Below are 11,609 nucleotides of genomic sequence, written 5' to 3'. Positions count from 1 at the left end.
GAGAACCAGTCTACCATTTTTCCACACGGCAGATACTGCTTCAAAAAAAAGCACATCTAGTCATCTCTTCCTTGAGATTTTTCTTCCTATTTTCAAGCCAGTTTCCACACTTTCTTGAAAAGTCACTCTGAGCTGAAGTTTTTCAGCTCAATCTCTCTTTGACAGCGTATTCTGGGTCATACCCATGTTCGGCAGTGTTCCTCTTGTGGCACAGGTATGCACACCAAGACTAAGGCCATTGCTTCAATAGTGATATCATCTGTATGGAGCTCAGAGGATCTACTTCTGGTGGGGACCCATGACTTGAGATGAGGGTTATGTTACCTTTCTCAGCATCACAGCACATCAATGGGAAGCCTGAGCCGGACTTCTAGGTCAATGCCAACGATCTAACAGTATCATAATCTGAAGGAAGGGGAAGGGTGCTTTAAACTGTGAATCTGAGCTCTTCAAATGGTTTTTCCTAAGATGTGATGTAGAATGCTACTGCAGGGGTACTTGGAAAGCCGAATTTGGGAATGCTCACAAACAATCTGGATTTCATTATGATCAGGGAAAGAGAATTTCACTTCCCCAGCAATGGGTTTGTAGAGCTGCATTGTAGATATGTGGCATAAGTTACCAAGTGATGATTTTATGAGAACATGTGAAGACAACATCTTTGTTTTGGTTTTTAAAAAATATAGCTTTATAGGGAAAGAAAGACATAAAAATAGGGGCACAGAATTGTTTGGGAAAGTCATGAAGTTTAGACATCTTCAATTGGGCACTAAGTCTCATAACAACTTCTCAATCAACATATCCAAAGAGATCATTAAAACTGTACAGAAGTAGGGTGGGTATTGTGGTGCAGCAGGTTAAGCCTCCTCTTGGGATGCCTACATCCTGTACTGGAATGCCACTTCTAGTCCTGGTTGCTCTATTTCCAGTTCAGCTCCCTGCTAATGTGCCTGGGAAGGCAGCAGATGATGGTCCAATTGCTTGGATCCCTGCCTCCTATGTGGGGGACCTCAATGAAGACTTTTGGCTTCACCTTGGCCCAGTCCCAGCTTATCAGGCATTTGGGGAGTGAATCAATGGACAGAAGAACTCCACACCCCCTCAATTCTCCCCCTCAACTCTTTCTCTCTCTCTTTCTCTCTCTCTTTCTCTCTCTCTCTCTCTCTCATCACATGGCCTTTTAAGTAAACAAATACATAAATAAATCTTTTCTGAAAAATTGTACAGTAGTACTGACTGAGAAAGAGTGAAAGAGTGTTGCATTTTTAAATGATGGAAATTATAACAATTTACCTCTCACATTTAGAACAGATTCCTCCAATTGGAAAAAGATGGGTATCCACCCCCATCTTATCTTGACATAAATAAAAAGAGGATGAATTTCAAATTACCTCTACTCATGACAGTTTTATCCTAGACAAAGTTCTTGCCACAAAACAGAGGGTGAAGGACTTCTAGAAGTGCTGTAATTGCCATAATGTTGATTAAATGTACACTTAACATAAGGAAAAGCTTTTCTGTGGCATAGCAGAGTCTTTCTAGTGCTGTTTAAAAACCCTTCAAGTACAATCTTCTAAAAGTGGTACTTTGATGAGCAATACAACACTATGCCTGAAGTTCCACAGCCATATATAGCAGAGGCTGGAACTGTAAAGCAGTGAGAAATGTGGGTACTATTGCCTTATGTGCACCAACACATTGCACATTGATTTCTGGTTATGAGCCACACAAGAAAAACAGATTTATCTTATATAACTTGTTTCTGAGACCAAATATTATCAATTCCATTTAATCAATTCTTGTAGGATTTCACTGACCAGGCTTAGCACCCCTTTAGCTATCTTCCCAAAACATATACTGCTATATAACCTTAAAATACGTGTTGCCATAACGAAAGCTAACCAGAGAAAGTACAACAGGACAGAAGAATTTCCCAAGCATGATGCTTATATACCATTTGAAGAGCAGAATAAGTATGCATTGAATAAGGTTTGCAAAATTTGTCATAATTTAAATCATTTCATGTCATCATTTGTTCATGAGACTGTGCACACACACACACACAGAGCTACATGCCTCCAAAGATAATTATTTTGGTTAAGTATAATAGCATTACCAAAATGACAGACACAGTTTAAATCATGATTCTTGGAGGCATTTAGAAGGATTAGAGGAGAAAAGAAACAGAATGGCATCCAAAGCCATAAAACTGTCAGGTGTTCCCTAACTTCCCCTCTGCCCTAAATTCTTTAGATATAATATTGAAGGAGTAGTGTCTAAACATTTTAAACTAGTGCCAGGGTTAGCTAGCAAAACAAACAAAAAACCTTTCTCCAGAGCAGTTAGGGAGAAATGAAATGGTAACTGCAAGCTCCACCGCTAGGCTTAGAGGTCTGGTTTAGAGAGCAGAACACACTGTCAATTGACTCTTGTCTTTGACAATTTGAACAGAGTCAGGCCACCTGACCCCCAGCCTCATACACAGTTTAGTAAACTGCATTGCTCCCCAAAGAATAATTTATCCTTCCCTTTTCAGAGTGTTAGACTTCAATCCAAAATGAGGTAACTGGCTTCATATCAAAGCATTACTCTTGGAGAAACAGGGTCAAGAACACAGAATTTAGACATAAAAGTTTGTATTTTATTCCACTTACCATTTGATTAAGAGCCTCTACCTAGGGAACAAGATGTTTTGTATTGTGACTGATAATGCCAACTCAAAACCTGGAAGTATATTATCTACCCTAACACTAATTCATATTTTTACAAGCTATTTTAATAGTAGTCTTGTTTCTCAACGTATAAATTAATAATAACACAGAGTTCATCCAAATGATTTTAGTGCATTTAACAGAGTTAAGTCAAGGATGGCAGTCCATACATCTTGGGGTCGAGGAAACCAATGTGATTGTTCTGAAGACCACACAAAAAGCTGGTGTTGGGAGTTAGTAGACGAATGTTTTGGAGAGGCAGGTATTAAACTTCTTGGTAAAAGCAGCATGAAGTGACAATTCTATTATACAAAATAAACGCTCAGTAAATCACTAAGGATTTGTTTTATTTACAAGTCTCCATTAATGAAATTTGTCAGAAAATATATGGAGCATACAATTAATTCCACTTTACAAACAAGACATGCACATGATATTCACTTTCACTGAAGTGAAACATTCTAAAGCCAGTGTCTTTAAGCTCATGGATGCCTATAAAAGATATTCCATATGAAAGAGCCAGGAGACCATTCACCAGCAAAGTCAGTGTCCAATGAGACCTACTGTGTAGTCAGTATGTGAGAATACTAAGGAACAGAAGACAAGTTCTAGGTATAGCACTCAAGTTGTAAAGCAGCAAACAAAAACAAGATACAATTAGACTGAATGCTTGAGATAAAAAGGGGGAAAAGATTAGGAGTGAAGAATATTAGTAGCCTAAAATAATTATATGTAAGATCATAAGACAACCCTTGATATTAGAGAATAAAGAAGAGTTGGAATGCATGAACATGGGGGAAAGTGGAGAAATGTGCGCATGGCATGTCTATGGGAAAAAATTTTTTTCCAAAGTCACTGCTGAGAATGGAAGATGAGACCAGATGAATGTGTCTTAAAAGTGAAGGGAAATTCACACTTAATGCAGAGAAATCTGAGGGCTACAGAAGGCTACTGAGCGAACTGAAGGCACAGTTAATCAACTACTCACCTAAGATAATGTAAAGCTGGTGGCAGGAAGGAGAACCTAAAACTAGACCTGGCAACTCCAGAATCCTCTTCCATTCAATAAATAAGATAGCAAATTTTTGTGCATATTTTTAGAAAATGGTAAGCAGGGTATGACAACTATTTCTAAAAAGAGAGGCAATGAAAGCAAGTAGTCCATCAAATGATTCAAATGATTAGATTATTAGAGGCACAAAAGAAATCTTAGTTCTGGCATCAAGTCTTTCAAATATAATATAAAAATATTACATCACATCTGGGATAGCTGGCTAACTCAGGAACAGACACAATTAGAACTCAAAACAAAAGATTATATCCCAGCTATAGATTTAAAGATAAAACAAAGTATACAGATTAACCTTACATATATGAATCAAATATGATTAAAATTTCCATACAGTAAATTTTAATATTGTATCTGTGCCTCTTTTTATGCTCGATTAATTTATCATAAGAAAAACCTTTAATTCTAAAAAGTAATATATGGCTAACTAATGTAGAAAGGGATCAAACAATACCATAAAATGGAGATGATCAACCTTTTTAAAACAACAAAGAATTTCAATCGACTAGTGTTCAAGTACTGAGTCACTCTGAATTACACAGAGCCTTGACCAATATTTATTGCTCCATGTTTTAGAAGCAATTTCCATTTTGATGGGTTGCTTCAAAAATGGTATTCTGAAGCAGTTAGGTAACATAAAAATATAGGATCAAGATTATGTCTGTCAGATGAAAAATACAGCATTTATGCAGCATTATATAATCCATTCACTGGTTTATGAGCCCAAGGTCCCTATGGGAGTGTCACAAACCCACAAAATATGCTACAGGGTTGTATTTTGCATTTCAGATTCCAAATGAGCAGGAAATACTTTCTAAAACCACAAGTGTAACTAGCATACTTGTACTCAAGTGGCATAAGTCCAAAATTGCAAATAATTTCCAATTGGCAGTTAAAGATGTCCTCAGTTTGGGTGAATCTGATATTAAAACATATGCACTTTTTCTCCACTATGTCAGTACTCCTCAATTGTTAAGATACATAGCACATAAATCAGAAGGCCAAATTGGGCCCATGAAAGAACAGTAACCAATGATTCAATGTCAAGGAAGCCTACTGCAGCGTTCCCCAAGGATGAGGCCAGTATTTCTTAAACACTCCAGCTAACTGCCTTCAATAAAAAAGAACATATGATACTTAATTTCAAAGATGACATCACACCTGGGATAGCCAGTATGGCTAACTCAGGAATAGACACAATTAGAATTCAAAACAAAAGGTTACCTCCTGGACATAGATTTTAAAATAAAACAAAGCATACAGACATAATCATACATTTATGGGAAAAATACAATGGAAGAGTAATCTTGAGCAACAGAAACAAACACATAAAAAAGCTACAGAACTGGAAGAGAAGCAAACACTAACCCTGGTTTGGGATGTAATTTTAAAAATACATAGCTAATGTAGATAAATCTATATAATATAAAATATATAATAAAGTAGTTATGTGATCCACCAGTATTTAGTACATTTGTTAATATTGTCAGTTCCATCTAGGAAAAAGTACAGAAAAAACTTTCAATTGAATACATAGGATAAATGGAAATATTAAAAATTATTCTACTGAAGAAAATGTTGAGGGACAGCTTAAGACTTTTGAATACACATAAGATTATTTTGTATTTAGTTGTGTTACATTTTAAAGAAAGAACAAAAGGAAAATAGTTAATGTTGTAAAGAGATTTATACCAAAGAAATGAAATTTTATAGCTATCACATCAGTGAAATATTTGGTGACAAAATTTAGAATCTCTGGAGTTCTTACCTGGTAGGCCTTATAACATTATATATGATTTTTAAAACTAACATTCAGTCAAGACTATGAAGATTTCACAGACAATATTGGGAACTGACTTCCAGCTGTCAACATTTTCCAACACATCTTTGGGTAAATTATCAACCCAAATTGCCTTTTACTCTTTTGCTTAGAGGACATGGAACTCAAAATAAACTTTTTTTTCCCAAAGGAAATGGACTATTGGCCACTGACCACAGAATTAAGAATACTGTGCAAACTCTGTTTAAATTTATCTTTTAAGATGATGGGGCTTCTTCAGGTCACAAACTGAAAACCCGTGCACAAAATGCAGGCCCTACAGTGTTTGTAAAATCTTTGATTGGTTGCCTAATTTTAAAAGGGGGTATCCGATATATCCTGAAAAGAAAGAAAAGTAATAAAGTAGGGGGGCAGGAAAAGAAAATAAAGGGGAAAAAAGCCTGGCAACCCTTGTTTCTACCGTGTTCTAATGATTAGCAATGAAGAAGAAGAAAGGGTCTCACCACTGTCCTTCACGCATTTCTATCCAATCTGGTGCCAGGAGGACACCTGCGTTTGTCATCCCTGGTTTATAAATGTGGACATTTTCTTACTCTGCTACTTAATGCAACTTACTTTTAAACAGCGACTTTTTAGTACGCCTTTAGAATGTACTAGAGCATGTTAATAAATCCAAGAATAACACCAGCAAATCACTGAAGGGCAGCCTTTTATGAGCGGCTATATAGTTGTTCAATTTAGCCAGATTTAATCTGGTTACCAAATATTTCATTTTATCCACTTTAAAATGGGCTGGCAACAGATCAGCTCTCCCTCGCTTTTCAAGAAGTGAAAACAAAATTAACTCTTTTGAATATTAAAAACAAAAGAAAGAGGAGTGAGGGTTGTGGAATAAGGAAAGAAGGAAACATGTACTACAACTGGGGCCAGAGGAATTTGCAATTAGAATAAAGAACAAAATGTTCTGTCCAAGGAAAAGACACATCAAAATACTTTTAAATTTGTTCCAAGGATTCTTTCCAAGAAGTGAGTACAGACCCAGAAAGCAAGCTCATCTTTAAAATTTTTAAGAGCTAAATCAAATCCATTGTAAACATTTGCTTTTTTACATCTGGGAAAAGACTATTCTTCAAACACCACTATCTTAGTAAACGAGGATATATTCCACAAAAACAAAACATTCTGTCTTGTATTATTACTGAAAACTATGAGAAACTAAACTCCTGAATGGAAATATAAATTGAATTCCATTTATAGTCCTAAACTTGTTTAAATAAAATGACTTTCTATTATCAGTTACTCATTCAGATAAAAGATTGTCACACAGTAACGTGTTTTAGTAAGGAGCATGGGCCTACTGATTCTAGAAGCATCCAGGAGATTCACTGGAAGCAGCACCAGTAAGAGACAGTGGATCTTTTCATAAGGTGAAATTACTCATAGCTAAGCTGTTACATAGGTGTTAGAAACAAGTTCAACAATATATAATAGTATGATATCAAATATATTTTCTTCTAAGAAGCTGGAAGTAGCTCATGCTTAAAATATGATCTACTTTTTATACATGAGAAGGAGGCCAATAAAGTCTCTTCAACTAAATGATCAGCACCAAAGCAGAGCAATGAAAAATAAGAAAAAAATTTTTTTTTTAAATTTGTCAATGCACTAGAAATCTCTTTCTGCTGAAGATGATAACTCCTAAAGCGGTTGGACAGTCTATTCCTGAAAGGTAACAGAGAAGACGGATTTCTATTAATGCATGTCATCTGATATTCAGTTTGCAAAAATAAAAGAAGACAGCATTAACTTTTAACAGTGGACATATTAAAAAGGAAAAAAAAAAAAAAACAAATGAGTACATTCTAAAGAGCTATGTGGAGCAAGGTGACCCAGCCTACTTTAACAGAGAACCAAAATGTAATCAAATGAAACCTACGACCTTTGTACCAGAGAGAGGGAGGAAGGCAAGAAGGCAAACACAATTTCAGAATCTGTGAAGAAAAAGCAGAAGAAGTCACACACGTGTGCAACATTCTGTTGAAGCTGGATGCAGCAGGCAGCTCTCTAAACAACCGCCAGCTCTAAAGCGAGGCAGGCAAGCCCCTGGATGCCGCCTTTAACCCCAGCTTTGCCATCTTCCCATGACCCATTTTCACCTAAGGAAACAAGGCAACTCAGAGTGAGAGGGCCAAGTGAACCAGAGCTCTGTGAACTGGTCACCAACCACCTGAAACCACACCTCCCGTTACCAAGTGAAAGCAAATCCCGCTGACTTTTCTCTCAGCCTCTAGCATGCTCCACGTCCAGCACAGGCCCTTGGTCTAGTCCAGGTCTTTAGTGTGCGGAATGGGATAGAGAGAAACACCAGAACTGGAACAAGAGGTTGAGTTCTGCGGAAGAACTGCAAGAGGAAGACGAGAACATGAAAACAAAGGACAGAGACGGTGTTCAATTCTCTTGCTTCAATCAGCATCTAACACAGCCTTTACACATCATAGATGCCCAGGGGAAAAGTAAGTTGAATGAATCAGCATAAAATCCTACGTGTTGAAAGGACAATGTTCACTTCATAAAGCATTACAAAACATTAATTTTCAGGGAAGAGCTCCTCTTGCTCGTGATGACCCCAATATAAATGAACCCAAATTGCAGTGGTTATGTGGATCAGGAAACCTATAGCAACAACAAATAAATATGAAATCATTATCCACATTAGAAGAGAATTGCAAAAGAATGCACAGATGCTAGGAAACACTGTTAAAAATCAAACACTTTTATTTGTAGGAGACACTCATCCTTTGCCAGCAAAGTATTTTTTTCTTTCGAAACAATATATGAAATATCCCATTTGAATGGATATAATGTGATACGAAATAGAAGGGTTAGATGATACTATAAACCAGAATGACCCAAACACGACATTAAACAAATTAAGCCACATTACCCTCTATTTGCTTTCCTGGGCTGTTTTGGAACTTTACAAATCATAATACAGGAAAATGGTATCAGTCCTTTCAGTCGTTCTTTTAAGAGCTTTATGAGGAGGATCTGTCTTCAACTTTACTCAGGGAAAGACCTGGAGGGTCTCTAGCTCCCTGCCACTGCCTACACAGGGCTATGTGTTTCACTCCTGTCGATATTTGATATGTCCAGGTTTGGTGCTTGTTTTTTTCTTCTGATAATGGCAGGAAATGTATCATATTCCAAGCAAATTCGTATACTCAGTAGAGACAACAGCCATTCAGAATATTTGTTTTGCCCCTTCTAGCTTGGGATAGAATTTTTTTTTTTAAGAAACTGCTTAGGAGAGTAAATGTGTAGATAAATGTTTTCCCTGGCGTGTTGTATGCCACAGCGGATTATATGATTAAATTCATTTGAGAAATGCATATTATAACTTCCTGAAGACTTATAATACACACATTAGCTTTCTGGAAGTTCTGAGGGGTCCTGTTGTAAATAAATCTGATTAACTGTGACCTCAACTTGATCATGGAATCCCGTCTTTACAGAATGGGGCACCCTCAAGCAGTGGTGGACAGACGTGGGTAACTGATTTCCGATAGAATTTTTGGTAAAACAAAATATCCATACGATATTGTATAAGATTCATTATATTTTAGAACTAGATGAAAACATACAAAGTGCCAGTCTAGCCCCTCACTTTAATATATTAAAGGCCAGTAAATTAATTCAAACCATCACAGCTCTTATCCACTCCAAGGGCAAAGACGTCAGCCATTTCTTTGAGCAGCTGTGCCTGATCACTTTATTCCTTCACAAAATACAGAGATGTCAGGTTAGACATTGCCCGCCCCACCCTGTGACTTCTCTACTTCCATCATACCCTAGCCTTTCCACTTCCCGGGCTAGCCTTTTCTCCTGGGCACTGGTTGCACTTTTCCCCTTCTTTGGGATCTCACGCCCTCACTTCCTTCTTTGTTTTTTGAGTTTGGTCTCCTCTTCTCTTCTGACATGAACTATCAGTTTTAAGCATATGCAAGCTCTAACATTCTTCACCTCCAACTATCATTTTCAGCGTTCTTTCCCTTCACTGCCAAATCCTCAAAACGACTCTGTATTTGACATCTCAGCTTGCTCAAATTTGATTTGGTCGTATTAGAATCTGATTTCAGGGGCTTATGCCATGTTGCAGTAGGTTTATCTTCCACCTGCAGCGCCAGCATCCCATATGGGCACCGGTTCTAGTCCTGGCTACTCCTCTTCCAACCCAGCTCTCTGCTATGGCCTGGGAAAGCAGTAGAAGATGGACCAAGTCTTCGGAACCCTGCACCCACGTGGGAGCCCAGGAAGAAGCACCTGGCTCCTGGCTTCAGATCGGTCGTTGCGGCCATTTGGAGAGTGAACCAACGGACAGAAGACCTTTCTCTCTGTCTCTCCCTCTCACTGTCTGTAACTCTACCTCTCAAATAAATAAATAAAATCTGAAAAAAAAAAAAAAAGAATCTGATTTCATTCTCCCCAACTCTCCTAAATAAAAATTCTCTCACCTTGCAATATTCCAGCCATAAGTGACTTTTAGTTTGTCATCTCTCAATTACCAATTGCCCTCCTGTATCTACCATCTATAAAACTTGCTTCCTTTCTCTTTCTGCCTGTCTGCTTCAGATCCCTGGTCCCTTTTTTGTCCTTTCCTTCAGTGAGCATGCAAAATTTCTTGTACATGCAGGTATGTTAACTCCTGAGACCTTAAAATCTGCTGTCCAAATCCGGACACTTTTGCGATGAAAGAAGACTGTTAGTGATTATGCCAGGATAACAGGTAACAAACTGTTACCATCCTAGGCAAACTGGGATGTACATCCCCGTAATTACAGCGCTGACCAGTCCATACCGTGATTTATTTGCTTCACGTCTGCTGCACAAGGGGGTCCGCAAAAGTTCATTGAAAATGCACATTATCTTTTAATCCAATTCTGTCCATGAACTTCCTGAAGTGCCCTCATATATTCAACAGATGACAAGTTCTTCAAGGACAGATATTTTCTCACTCAGCACGATGCTTAGCACATCTTGAATTCTTAATAAATAATCTGTCTTGAAGCCCAATCAAGGCTCTGGAAGAAACAGTATTCTAAAAAGAGGAGAGTTAATGGTAATCAAAGTTTCCTTAGTAGGAAAAAAATTCTTAACAACAGTGGATGTCAACTGATATACCACCATCTAATATTTTAATTAAACTAATGTAAAATCTGGTGAGGTGTTTCTGGATCTTAAGAGTATTTTCTGGTACTCCTTCAGACACACTAGAAAGTCAGTAAATAGCTTACAGCTTAATTCCCAATTTCTACTTTTTTCCTTCACCTTCCACTCTCTTATCATTTAAAGGCCCAAATTTAATGTCACATTCTCAATGAAATATTGCTCCAAGTACCCAGGCAGTTAATCGCCTCCTCTTTCATATTATCACAGCACTTTGTTGAGATTCTACAATTAATTGAAGCTCTCCAACACTCCAGTGAAAGTGGAGGAGCTTTCATATACTCTCTGTCATTTAGGCCTTCTAATAATCCTGTGGGTTAGGATTATTCTCCCATTTTAGAAACAGGGACCCAGACACTGAGGATCAAGAGAATTCCCCATGAATGCCAGATACGTCATGGAACAAGCATCTGGCCTCAGGCTCCTATGTAAACCCTATACTTCCCTTGATAAAGCACCTAGCACATCAGTGTCACAGTCTCCCCCACAAACCTATTCAGGATCCATGAGCAGGGACACTATCCCTTAAAAAAGAGCATCATACAAGCCAAGGAATACTTAATTTCAAGACCAAAAATAATGTAGCTTTTAATGTTGAGAAATATCGTAAGAGTTTGAATTCATTCAGTTTAGAATTAGCACAAGATGACTATTTCAAGATCCTAAAAGTCTTCAGTTGTGAGACTCAAACATAAAATTCTTTCAGATGTCATTAGTTTATTTTTTTAATATATAATGCTGTCACTGGATTCTGTCTTCCTAAGCCTGTTTGCCTCACCCTATAAAATGTGCTTATTAAGGAATGTACTACATTTCACAAACTAGG

At 37.5% G+C, this 11,609-nt stretch overlaps 1 protein-coding gene across 3 annotated transcripts in view; it reads right to left on the bottom strand.

Annotated features, from left to right (window-relative positions):
* FIGN (fidgetin, microtubule severing factor) overlaps positions 1-11,609 on the bottom strand; it is a 136,787-nt gene that overhangs the window by 84,733 nt on the left and 40,445 nt on the right. The gene's annotated exons all lie outside the window — the stretch shown is intronic.

Source organism: Oryctolagus cuniculus, chromosome 3 (assembly GCF_051225735.1).
Source record: "Oryctolagus cuniculus isolate XC-2025 breed Fujian yellow rabbit chromosome 3, ASM5122573v1, whole genome shotgun sequence".
Lineage (NCBI taxonomy): Eukaryota > Metazoa > Chordata > Mammalia > Lagomorpha > Leporidae > Oryctolagus > Oryctolagus cuniculus.
This window is presented reverse-complemented; position numbering and strand designations above follow the sequence as displayed.